The sequence below is a fragment of the Sphaerodactylus townsendi genome, linkage group LG03 (genome assembly GCF_021028975.2).
Source record: "Sphaerodactylus townsendi isolate TG3544 linkage group LG03, MPM_Stown_v2.3, whole genome shotgun sequence".
Lineage (NCBI taxonomy): Eukaryota > Metazoa > Chordata > Lepidosauria > Squamata > Sphaerodactylidae > Sphaerodactylus > Sphaerodactylus townsendi.
This window is the reverse complement of record NC_059427.1, coordinates 149558440-149571106: the sequence shown is the minus strand read 5'-3', so window position 1 is coordinate 149571106 and position 12667 is coordinate 149558440. Positions and strand designations below refer to the sequence as shown.

Below are 12667 nucleotides of genomic sequence, written 5' to 3'. Positions count from 1 at the left end.
TTTTACAGCTTTTGGCCTGCAGGAGGTGCAGTTTTTAGGCTAGCAGCACTGAAATTTTGAAGATTTTTCAGGAGACTCTCCTGATGAGACCACCCAGGTTTGGTGAGGTTTGGTTCAGGGGGTCCAAAGTTATAGACTCCCAAAGGGGATGCCTCCATCCCCCATTGTTTCCAATATACAGATAGTTGGGTCAGAAAAAAGTGTCTACGAAGTCAAACCTAATTGGAAGTATATAGCCCACAAAACCACACAGTATGTAGAAGAAGAAGAAGAGTTTGGATTTATATCCCCCCTTTCTCTCCTGTAGGAGACTCAAAGGGGCTTACAATCTCCTTGCCCTTCCCCCCTCACAACAAACACCCTGTGAGGTAGGTGGGGCTGAGAGAGCTCTGAGAAGCTGTGACTAGCCCAAGGTCATTTTCTCAATGAATGCAACGTTCACGACTACACAGACAACTAGCGCGCTGCATCAACCGCTATTTTATCAATTGCATTTAGCCCACATATAAAGTGCAATACATAAAGTGCAACCAGTGAAAAGTGCAAACAGCATCAGAGCCTAAACTCTTACAATGCTACACATGTAACATCACCATACAATATGTACAAAGTGACTCAATGATGTCTTCTTCTTTACTCGGTCCTATAACTTTGTCCGTACAGATATTAGGATGGGACCTCTTCTTTGTAGATAGTTAGTCGCTTATAAATGACTGCATGTACTGCATTCCAGTCAATCAAATTATGCCTGGGCGGCAATGCGGACCGGTCTGAGCCAAGTCCGTCAATTCAATGTCCAAAAATAAACGGGTTGCGCTATTGTAACCGTTTTCGATAAATTCTTCTTCAGATTATAATCAATTCTCCAGTTTAAATCGGGATAATCATTCAAGGTGACTTATTCACATCCATTCAGCTTCCCTTCTGAGGGAATTCCCCAGAGAAGCCTCCACAGCTCAGGCGGCAGAGCGGGGAATCAAACCCGGTTCCTCCAGATTTGATACACGAGCTCTTAACCTCCTACGCCACTGCTGCTTGTTATTGCACAGCTCACTGAATAGAGTGTGGTCCCTCTAAATCATTCAGCAGCATTTAGAGCCCAAGCAGTTTGTGTGTCTCCCATTGTTGCTACAATTTGTGAGTTGAATCCTTTAATGGAATGGAATATTAAGTTTCAACATTTCATTAATGCCTTCTCCCCAAGTGCAACCCACCAGGCTGTGACAGATGAAATGCAAATAACAACAACAATCACCGTAATCAGAGGGCCAGCAACAAAAAACTCAGACCCACGGGGGAGAGAGGGCGGGAGAAGCCGTGGGTGCACGGATGAGAAGATGCATGGGATGGCCTGGCCTGCCCCTATGAGGCTGCAGCCCAGGGGCGTAACGAGGCAGCCCTGGGCAAACTGTAGCCCTGGGCAAAACTTGAGTTGGATGCCCCCCCCCCCCATGGGCGGCCACTCCACCACAACCAATTTTTTTTGCACCAGGACATTGGTGTCTGCAGAGGGTGCATTTTTAGACATATCAGCACCAAAATGTCAGCGTATCATCAGGAGACTGCCCCAATGACACTCCCCAGGTTTGGTGCAGTTTGGTTCAGGAGGGCCAAAGTTATGGACCCTCAAAGGTGTAGCCCCCATCTCCTATTAGCTCCCATTGGAAACAATGGGGGATGGGGGCACCCCCTTTGGGAGTCCATAACTTTGGACTCCCTGAACCAAACTGCACCAAACTCGGGGGGGTATCATAAGGACAGTTTCCTGATGATACGCTGAGATTTTGGTGCCGCTAGCCTAAAAACTGCACCCCCTGCAGGCCAAAAATGGAAAACCACTAAAATACCCAAAAACGAACCCAGCATTTTGATGCCCCCCACAAGGTGATGCCCTGGGCAGCTGCCCACCTTGCCCAATGGACATTACGCCAGTGCTGCAGCCCCACCTCCGCCAGACACATCACTCACTCGCACTGGCAGCTGGGCAGCCCAGCCCCACACTGGGCTAGATGCCGGCGCTGAGCCTGCCCCACCCCCAGGCAGCAACAGCAGCCAAGGTAAATCTCAGCCGCTCTATACACCTGCATTCCCTCATCATTATCTCACTTCAATTTCGGAAGCAAGGGCCCTTCCTGAGTTACTGAAAAGGAAAGACAAAATTATGACTGTCGCCATCCCCTGCATCCCGCATAAATTCAAATCACAGGTATCTCTAAGACTGACAACGGTTCGATGCTTTCAGAGGAAGGATACGGAAATTCATCCAACACCTCTAAGAGGCTCCCGTAGTATCAGAGGCGTAGGGCAGTGGTTCTCAGCCTTCCTAATGCCGCGACCCTTTAACACAGTTCCTCATGTGGTGGGGACCCCCAACCCTAACATTGATCCATTTTATAGATGGAGAACACTGATGCAGAGAGTCTTCAGCGACCCCTGGGAAAGGGTCGTTCGACCCCCAAAGGGGTCCTGACCCCAGGTTGAGAACCGCTGGCGTAGGGGGAGAAAGGGCACCCGGGGCAACGCCTGCTCCAGGCGCCCGCCCGCCCGCCCCTCATGTCCCCCACCGCACACACACACCACGCCCCACTTACCTTAGCTGGCAGGAGCCTACCACAGGCTGCCCCTTGGCCTGGCCCCACCAGGCTGCTCCTTCAGCCAGAGGAATTGGGCCGGACTGAGGGGTGTGGGGGGTGATTCTCCACCCCCATGTGACCAGCTGGCATGTGCCTGGGGACATGTCACCCCACATATCCCCATGAGCGCTCTGCCTCTGCCTAGTATGGAAAGAAAGCTGAGAGATGATGCTTTTCACCTTCTGTTCTCTGCTGCTAACTTCTTTATCTAGTTGGGCATCTTGTCTCTGATACCTGGCTGGAAAACTATTGCAAGGTTTTAAAAGGGCAGACCTACACTACTGACTACCTAACTCCTCTGTGCCAAATATCAAATGTCAGTTTCAAAAAAGTTCTCTCCTCCCCCCCCCCACAACAAACACCCTGTGAAGTAGGTGGAGCTGAGAAAGCTCCAAAGAACTGTGACTAGCCCAAGGTCACCCAGCCGGTATGTGTTGGAGAGCACAAGCTAATCCGGTTCACCAGATAAGCCTCCACAGCTCAAGTGGCAGAGCATGGACTCAAACCTGGTTCTCCAGTTTAGAGTGCACCTGCTCTTAACCACCTCGCTGGATTTGTGCCCCACTTTTCTCAACTGTAAAAAGTCTCAAAGCAGTTTACTAACTCTTTTCCCTTCCCCTCCCGACAACAAACACCCTGTGAGGTAGGCGGGGCTGAGAGAGTTCAGAAAGAACTGTGACTAGCCCAAGGTCACCCAGCAGGCTTCATGTGCAGGGGTAGGGAAACAAACCCAATTTTCCAGGTTAGAATCCACAGCTCTTAACTACTAGACCACACTGGCTCTCTCACACAGGCCGTACAAGAACTGGGTTGAATATTTTGTTTAAAATGTGTTTTTAATGTATCTGTCACTTCGTAACCTTAATTAAGTGCTCTGGGTGGGGGACAAATGGGCTAAAACTTTAAATTGATTATTAGAAGAAGAAGAAGAAGAGTTTGGATTTATATCCCCCCTTTCTCTCCTGCAGGAGACTCAAAGGGGCTGACAATCTCCTTGCCCTTCCCCCCTCGCAACAAACACCCTGTGAGGTAGGTGGGGCTGAGAGAGCTCCGAAGAGCTGTGACTAGCCCAAGGTCACCCAGCTGGCGTGTGTGGGAGTGTACAGGCTAATCTGAATTCCCCAGAGAAGCCTCCACAGCTCAGGCGGCAGAGCGGGGAATCAAACCCGGTTCCTCCAGATTAGATACATGAGCTCCTAACCTCCTACGCCACTGCTGCTCCACTGCTCATTACGATGTTCACATTCTATTTAACTGCAGACCAGCATCCTCTTTGAGACGGTATAATCTCGCCAATTTACCCACGGGACAGCTGCCGTGCACTGGCAGCTGGAGCTCGTTGGGGCAAGAAATCTTGTCCCAATGAGCTTCCTCCCTGGGGCGCCAAGAGAGGAGGTGTGTCGAGGCGAGATTTCTTGTCCTGACACGCTTCCTCTTGCCCTGTCTGTGCTTCTCGCTTTCCTGGTGGAAAGCAAGGGCACTCCCAGCATGCTTTTTGCAGCAGAGCGGGGCAAGGGGGAAGCAGAGCTGGCCATGGGTGATCGGTCCACCAAGAGCACTCACCTCATGCCACAGCAGGGATTTGTCCCTTCATCTTTCTCAGGCATGTCAAACCACTGCAGCAGAATCAGCATGGACTTACCTGCACTCTGATTCCCCTGGAGCAGTGGTTCTCCACCTTCCTAATGCCGCAACCCTTTAATACAGTTCCTCATGTTGTGGTGACCCCCAACCCCAACATGTATGAAGTCAGTCCGCGGGGGTCGCAAGGAAGAGGCGAGACGCGGTGATATCATCCGGTGGAGAGAGCCAGCAGCAGGAAGCGCGGTCCGTGGATCTGGCAACCCTACGGATCCGGCAATTCTCTCTGCCGTGTGCTAGTCCCTGGCACCTTTTATTAGGGTTTTTGTGGGGGCGTGTAAAGGAGGCGGATAAGCGGGAGAGCGGGAGAGCGGGAGAGCATCATGTGATGCATGATCTCATGGGGCTGCTACGTGCAAGAGGAAGCGTCCACGTCTGGGTCTAATCCATACCTGGGGGCAAGAGCCCCTTTGTCCCTTTGTCTGGGACACCTGGTGACCGCGAGTCAGGTAGTTCATGACCTGTGACTCACGGGGGACTGGGGAATGGGGGAGCGCGTGCGCCCAGAAGGGCGCAGATGGCACAGGCATTCCATGCGCTCTTTCTGCGGCCCTGCTGGGTTCGCGGGGCTCACCCCTACACATGTATCCATTTTACAGATGGAGAACACTGATGCAGAGAGTCTTAGGCGACCCCTGGAAAGGGTCGTTCGACCCCCAAAGGGGTCCCGACCCCCAGGTTGAGAACCACTGCCCTAGTGAAGCCCCTGGATGGGAAGAGACTTTCTTTAGGGTTTCAGAAGGCTGACGTGGATTCACTGGTAAGAATTTTCCAGACAGGTATAGCGCAGTTCAGAAAACAAAGGGATGCATTTGGAAAAAGTATCAGAGGAGTGAGTCTTTATGACACCCTGGTTAGAGAAAGGGGTCTCCAATCTCATTGAACGCTTTCTCAAATTTTGAGAAAAACTAGTGAGTGACCCTACAAAATACCTGCCATGGGGGAATCATTTCAGTATTTTTGTTTCTTTGGAGGCGGGTGGGCGGGGGGATTTACTATACATAATTGCCTAAGGAATGGAATGTCCGACAACAAACCCCTAGCCAATGGGCATGCAGGACTCACAAAGTGATTCCTAAGCGCCCATTGGTGGGTGACATTCCATCCTGTTCCAGCCTGCCTTTCCCTGACCCAGGAGCCTCCTCCTGCCCGGAACAACAAACTGGATTGCCGAGGCAGCAGCGGGTCACCACCAGCTGCCCTGCTGAGCCCACCCTCAGCCTCCCCAATGCACCCCACCCCAAAAAGCAACCCAGCACAGCATGGCAACGTATTGCCCCCCCCACCCCAAACAAACCTCAGGACATACCTGACAAGGATGATGCGTGCTGGCCTCAGGTAAGTCTAGCTGGGGCTGGGGTGGAGGCTGATTTGGAGCTGCTCTCCTGGGGGGAGAGGGAGTTGGAGTCCCCCCACCTGCTCTCCCTCCCCCTGTCTAGGACCATTTTATTTTAATTTAAAATGGGCTTTAGTTCTAGTTTCAATATATTTGTGCTTATGTTTGGGGGAGGGTGGTGGCTAGATTTTTCCCAGTTCTCTCCCTCACATAGACTTTTCATATAAACTTTGATTAAATGATTTTTTCAGGGAGACCAATGGAAGATTCTCTTTTCTGAAGAGGGCCAAGTAGACTTCCAGGTGATCATGGAATTGCTTTACCTTCACAATAGTGACTTTAGTTGCCTTTAGGTTCCTGCTGAAGCACAATGGAGCCTTCATACCTCATTTGTGAAGTTGCTGTTTCTTTACGCATGGCATCACATTTCCCAACCATGCAAGAATGGGAACCACCACAGAAAATGGCGGGAAAATGTGGGCAGCCATTTTTGAATTCCAGCACATCTTTCACGTGAAAGGCAAAAGTGATTCTGCAGCATACCAGCAGGAAACGCTGGATCAGAGGCAGTTTCAGAAACCACAGAGAAAACACCAGAACATTGCAAAATGGAAATGGGCAGACCACAAAGGTTTGTGAAAAGCTGTCATATAATCCATCTTGGCTCTGATCCCAACAAGGGCCAAAAACAATTCAGTTGTCATCTGCAAGTCTTGGATCGAATGGGGGACTAGAGGGGAATACAGTTGAAAGGCCGTAAATCTGTCTACACTAGATTTTATTTAGTGTGTGCGCAAAAGGCATGAGTCTGGATATGGTAGTACTAAGAAAGTAGGGTGGGTTTCTTCTATTCGCCTCTTCCTCCTCTTTCCTGGCTCTTCTCATTTATAATTCTCATAGGAAGAGACACTGTCCGTTTTCTTCTTGCTAGTAGCGGATATAACTCATATTATCAAATTATAGCAATATTATTTAATGCAATTATTATTTAACGCAATTATTACATGACCCTTGGGGCTGCAGCTGCTCACGACAGATGATGAGGAAAAAAAATCTTCACTGTCCTTGTAGCCTCGCCCATTTGACTCAATACCTTTTGGATAAAAATTCTTCAAACATTTTTAAAAATCATTTATGAAACAGTTAATGTGCGCACGTGTCCTGCAAACTCTCTCATGGATCAACTGGCAAAACATGCCTAAGCTAATTCTAATTGGGGTCATGGATGGTAGGATAAAGTCTCTAAATTACATGGAGGGAGGCCAGAAACTCAGCTTCCCATATGGCTGTGTGAAAATGTGCATGCACAAAATCATGTTGATAGCATGGATTGATACAATTTCCAAGTGAGAAGACTTAAAACAAAAATGTGTACTTATCATCGCTGGCTGGCTGGTTTGCTTATTATTTGTGCCATCAGTTGCTGAATGGCATGTAGCAACAACAGCTCTGTGAGAAAAAGCAGCAACCGAATAACCGGGTGCAGCCATTGCTGCCGGGGTGAGCCAAGGAGCAAAAATAGGCTTGCAAGCATGGCTTGACGGCATGCTACAGAAATGGGGTGCATTGATTGGCTCCCGGCCGGTAAAGGCGGGAGGAGCCTAGATATATAAAGAGCGCCTCACCCAGATCTCGCCCTTCCCGGTGGCGAGACTCAGAAAGGCGTGGCCCACCCACCCTTCCTATGTTTAAGGGGGTTGGGGTTTGTGGTTACTACTGTCGCAGCCCTGGTGGGTTTGGCAACGGGAGTCGCACATCTGGGGAGAAAAACGAGCCTTCCGGCAGGTTCTCCCAGGCTTGTGCCCTGTGGAAGGGCCGGGGGTGGGGCGGGCAGGCTGGCAGGCCGGGCCGCTGCCCGACACCCCAGGGAGTGGGGTTGGGTCGGGCCGATAGGCGGCCATGGGCTTAGCCGGTGCCCGACACCCCAGCAAGCACGGAGAGGAGGGCGGGCCGGTAGGCGGCCACGGGCTTAGCCGGTGCCCGTCTCCTCAGCAAGGGCGGGAAGGGTGGAAGCCGGAGTGATATCTCTGGGGCTCCCCTTCCCGATAGTTCCCAATGGAGATTGGGATATTTGATGTGCGACCCGTTTGCCGCCCAGCTTCCTTGTATATAGTTGAAGTTTAATCATGTTATTGATATATATATTAATAAATTGGGCTGCGGCCCAATCCTTTTCCAGCCTGTCGTTGTTGTGTCTTTATTTGAGCGGAGAAAGGTCTCACCATCTGCAGCAAAGCAGAACCGCAGTTGGGTTCTTTGAGACTGCTCATGCGTAAAACACTGCCAGTTGTACTGTCCTGTCCTGTACCATTGGAATTCTTGAAAAGGAACTCAACAAACTGGCTTGAACTGCTTGCAAACAGGGGACTGATCAGTGGGTAATCTGCTCCCTGTTCGCAACCAGTGAACAGATGGCAAACTGGACCAATGGGGGTTTGAGCATCCCTAATTAGGACAGGAGGCATCCATCCTGTGTTTGTGGGAGAAAACAAGAGGAAGAAAAACACTGGAAATGGTAAAGCTTTGGGAACAGCGGAGACTTGAATGAAGAAAAAAAGGCCCTGAAAACCATGAAGCACCTAAAAATAACCTGGTACAGAAATCTCATGGATTGCTCTGCTTGTCTATTAATTCAACATCAAAGAGGGGATGGACCTAAAAAGAGCAGATCCTGTCTATTGCCATTTTTCCCTTTGCTCAATAATTGCTAGACAGGTGTGTGTGTGTGTGTGTGTTTGCTCAATCATATGCTTTTCGCTTTTGTTTCATAATTGATAACTGCAAATACAAACAAAGTTAAAATTATGATTATTATTGGTAGCCGTCTGGATCTATAAAGGAGTCTAACTGGGCCCACAATTTACCAAAGTACAAAGAGAGGGTGAGGAGATGGCTGCTGTGATTTCATTTCATATGAGTGCAATTCGCAAGGCTTCCCGTGTCCAGGGTATTTTGAAGCAGGCAGCAAAGACAAGCCCGGGGATGACAACTTGAAGATACCTTTTAAGAAACAAAAATAGATCATTTTGTTTCCAGAAGATTAGACAAGCATATCTCTTGATTTTAATTAATCAACTCTTATCAGCCAAAACACAATGAGCTAAATTGCACTAAATCCCCCTGAGATAAAGTTAATCATTCAATTTCTACACATCATTACCCTGGAATTTTTTTTTTTGCAACTACCGTGTATACTCGTGTATAAGTCGACCCGCATATAAGTCAAGGCACTTAATTTTAGCACAAAAAACTGGGAAAACTTATTGACTCGCATATAAGTCGAGGGTGGGAAATGCAGCAGCTGCTGGTAAATTTCAAAAATAAAAATAGATACCAATAAAATTACATCAATTGAGGCATCAGTAGGTTAAATGTTTTTGAATATTTATTTCAAAGAAAAACAGTAAACTGGCTCTGTAAGTGGGAAAGAGGGTCAACAAGAACAATATGGTCTCAACAGTAACTTTAAAAGTACAAAAACCTTAGCTCAATCAGCAACCAAGCTAAAACACAGGAGTTAAAATCCTTCAAAACTGGATTCCTCCTCATCATCTGTATGTCCAAATGTAACCCAACTTAGATTTTAAGAGGGATATTATCAGAAATGGAAAATCTATTAGCTTCCATTGTAAACAATGGGGGATGGGGCACCCTTTTGGGGATCAATAACTTTGGATCCCCTGACCCAAACTTCACCAAACCTGGCTGGTATCATAAAGAGACTCTCCTGATGAGACCAGCCAGGTTCGGTGAAGTTTGGTTCAGAGGGTCCAAAGTTATGGACCCTCAAAAAGGTAGCCTCATCTACTAATAGCTGCCATTGAAATCAATGGGGAATGGGGCACCTCCTTTGGGGGTCCATAACTTTGGACCCCCTGAACCAAACGTTACCAAACTTGGCTGGTAGCATCAGGAGTGTCTTCTGAGGGTACCCTGAAATTTGGGTGCCGCTAGCATAAAAACTGCGCCCCCTGCTGGCCGGCAAAGTAAAAACACACACAAAATTTTAATGACCCGCATATAAGTCGAGGGGAGCTTTTTCAGCATTAAAAATGTGCTGAAAAATTCGACTTATACGTGAGTATATACGGTAATAGAATTACACCATGATTTGACCTGGCGAGCAATAATTTGAATGTGTTGCCTATTGCAGACATGGAGAAATAAATTTCTTCCTTGTGTCCATAAATAGGCTACGTTCTAAAAGACAGTGCTCCAATCTATCTATCTGCCCCAATTCACAAAGGCACATCCTATCAGAGTAAGGTTTAATGCTGTACTGACCTTCTAATAGCTGGGATGGAATTGCATTTGGTGAAAATAACTTAAAAGTTCTTCCATTGTGTGAGACAGTTAAAAAGTACCTTTTGGGTGCACAAGACCCAAATAAAAAGGGGGACACACCCTTTGAGCTCATCTACTTGAGCTGAATAGATCTTAATTCAAAAAGTCATTTGGAGGTACAGAATTGCAAGCCTACCTCTGCAATATTTTGGTGGCGGCAGTGCCAAAGGAAATCTTCTTTCCTCCTTAACCCTATGTAGACAGCAGAAGGTTTTTATATCATGGCGCTACATGCCAGGTGAAAAGAAGAAGAAGAGTAGAAGAGTTTGGATTTATATCCCCCCTTTCTCTCCTGCAGGAGACTCAAAGGGGCTGACAATCTCCTTGCCCTTCCCCCCTCACAACAAACACCCTGTGAGGTGGGTGGGGCTGAGAGAGCTCCGAGAAGCTGTGACTAGCCCAAGGTCACCCAGCTGGCGTGTGAGGGAGTGCACAGGCTAATCTGAATTCCCCAGATAAGCCTCCACAGCTCAGGCGGCAGAGCTGGGAATCAAACCCGGTTCCTCCAGATTAGATACACGAGCTCTTAACCTCCTATGCCACTGCTGCTCCTATAGCATTTGAGTAATTGGGGACTTGAGTAATTGGAAAGCTTAGCTTGAAGGCGGACACCTGGTGACTATTCCTTTAAAAAGGTTGTGCCACATGAAGCCTGTTCCGTTCCCCAAGCAAACTAAAATCAGGTGCCTTGCACTTGGCCAGAACGGAGTGTAAGACCCACAGACAAAGAAGTAACAGTTCAAAAATGGTTTAGTAGTATTGAAAGTTTAGAAGTCTGACTCCTCCCATGGAGTCTAACTAGTAAAGAATACTTGCGATGCTGGAAACAACTGGAGATTGAAACCACTTGAAGAACTTGCAGGCACTGAATCTTTCTTGCTTGCGCCTCTTCTGAGTTCTCCCGGTGTCCTCTATCTGGATTCTGTTTTTCCTGCAATCTGTTGAAACTTAATTACTCAAATGCTATAGGTCTCTAACATACATCTGGGATATTACTGTCTCCACAGACACCTGAGACTAAACAAAACTGTAAAACTAAGGGACTTCTAGCTAATAAAGATACTGTAGCACTCTTGCCTCTAGAGGGCTTCTTAAAGAGACAGGGGCTCATTCCGCACATGCAGAATAATGCACTTTCAAACTGCTTTCAGAGCTCTTTGAAGTTGTGCGGAATAGCAAAATCCACTTGCAAACAGTTGTGAAAGTGGTTTGAAAATGCATTATTTTGCGTGTGCGGAAGGGGCCAGGGTCTAGCTAAGCTTCCCTCCCACAAAAAACTGTACAAAAATTAACTAAGTCCATTCTAACTAAGGGCATAACTGAGACCTAAACAAAGGAAATAGCGAGGGCATCTGTAGGGGCATGACACTACACACAGAGCATTCACCGTATCTGAAATATCATACAGTGCTCAATATCTTATGTGTAGATGTTGTAATGTCTGCTTTAATCAAACTATTACCCAGTGCTTTAATCAAACCAGTGGTGGGATTCAGCAGGTTCGCACCACTTCGGTAGAACTGGTTGTTAAAAACGGCACTTGTAAACAACCGGTTGCGAAATGATTTGAATCCCACCATCGGAACCGGTTGTTAAATTATTTGAATCCCACCACTGAATCAAACTATTACCCAAATGGCTTCATACACATCATTTAACCAATTGGTTAAATGCCTCCACCTTTTCTAAGTCTTTAAATATTTAAAATAAGTCATCTATAAAATGTTTGTATAAAATAATTTCTCCTACAAGTAGATGTTGTAATGTCTGCTTTAATCAAACTATTACCCAGTTTTGGTTTTTCTTAAACCTAATCATTGTGGTAGTTGGCACCCAGTTAATTCTTATATTATGGGCCAATATTTTTTTAAAAAAATGTCTGTCTGATTTTATCATTGATTTCTGAATACTCAAAAGAGTAAAAGATTATTTGTTGTAATGTGGAAGGTTTAAGAATTAACAATTGTCCTCTATTTGATTTCTCTGTTTTTATTCTAGCTTTATTGGTAAGTCCCCAAGGGTATTGCCTGTTCAATAGCTGTACTTCCATTTTTCTAGCTGCCTCCTTAAAATCCTTTTTCGTGGTGGGATTTCTTATACCTCTGAGTAGGGTGTCGTAAGGCAAATTGCTTTTCATGAGTGCTGAGGGAATCATAGTTAGGATAAGAGTTACTGTGCGTAAATTTGTTGTATAGTGCAACTTCAATAGCATCGTGCCTGTTGTTTTAACTAAAAGATCCAAGAATGGAAATTGTTCCCTACTTTGGTTGGACATGAATCAAATGGTTTCATACACATCATTTAACCAATTGGTGAAAGCCTCCACCTTTTCTAAGTCTTTAAATGTTAAAAATAAGTCATCTATAAAATGTTTGTATAAAATAATTTATCCTACAAGCAGATTCACTACTGGGTTAGATATTTAAGTTAGTTCAAATCTGGCCAAACATATATTAGCCAAAGCAGGAGTGACACCAACTCCATTAAGATTTTGTGTACCTGTTGGTAATAAGTATCATTAAAGCAGAAGAAGCTATACTCCAACATTATAATTAACAAATCAAGGAGAAAGAGGGTAGGTGGGTGCTTGTCAGTCCTTTGATTTAAGTAATATTTGACTGCAGCCCGAGTCTCTTCATGAGGTACATTGGTACAAAGTGCAGCTACTGTATATCCATTGTTACTAAACCTGCTCCCCAAGGAACTTTAACCC

At 46.6% G+C, this 12667-nt stretch overlaps 1 protein-coding gene across 1 annotated transcript in view; it reads right to left on the bottom strand.

Annotated features, from left to right (window-relative positions):
* LOC125429429 (electroneutral sodium bicarbonate exchanger 1-like) overlaps window positions 1-8861 on the bottom strand; it is a 36900-nt gene extending 28039 nt beyond the window's left edge. The window contains exon 1 of the mRNA XM_048490549.1: window positions 8855-8861. The gene's annotated coding sequence lies outside the window, so the exon portion shown is untranslated. The remainder of the gene's footprint in view (window positions 1-8854) is intronic.
* Between the last annotated feature and the right edge of the window lie 3806 nt (window positions 8862-12667).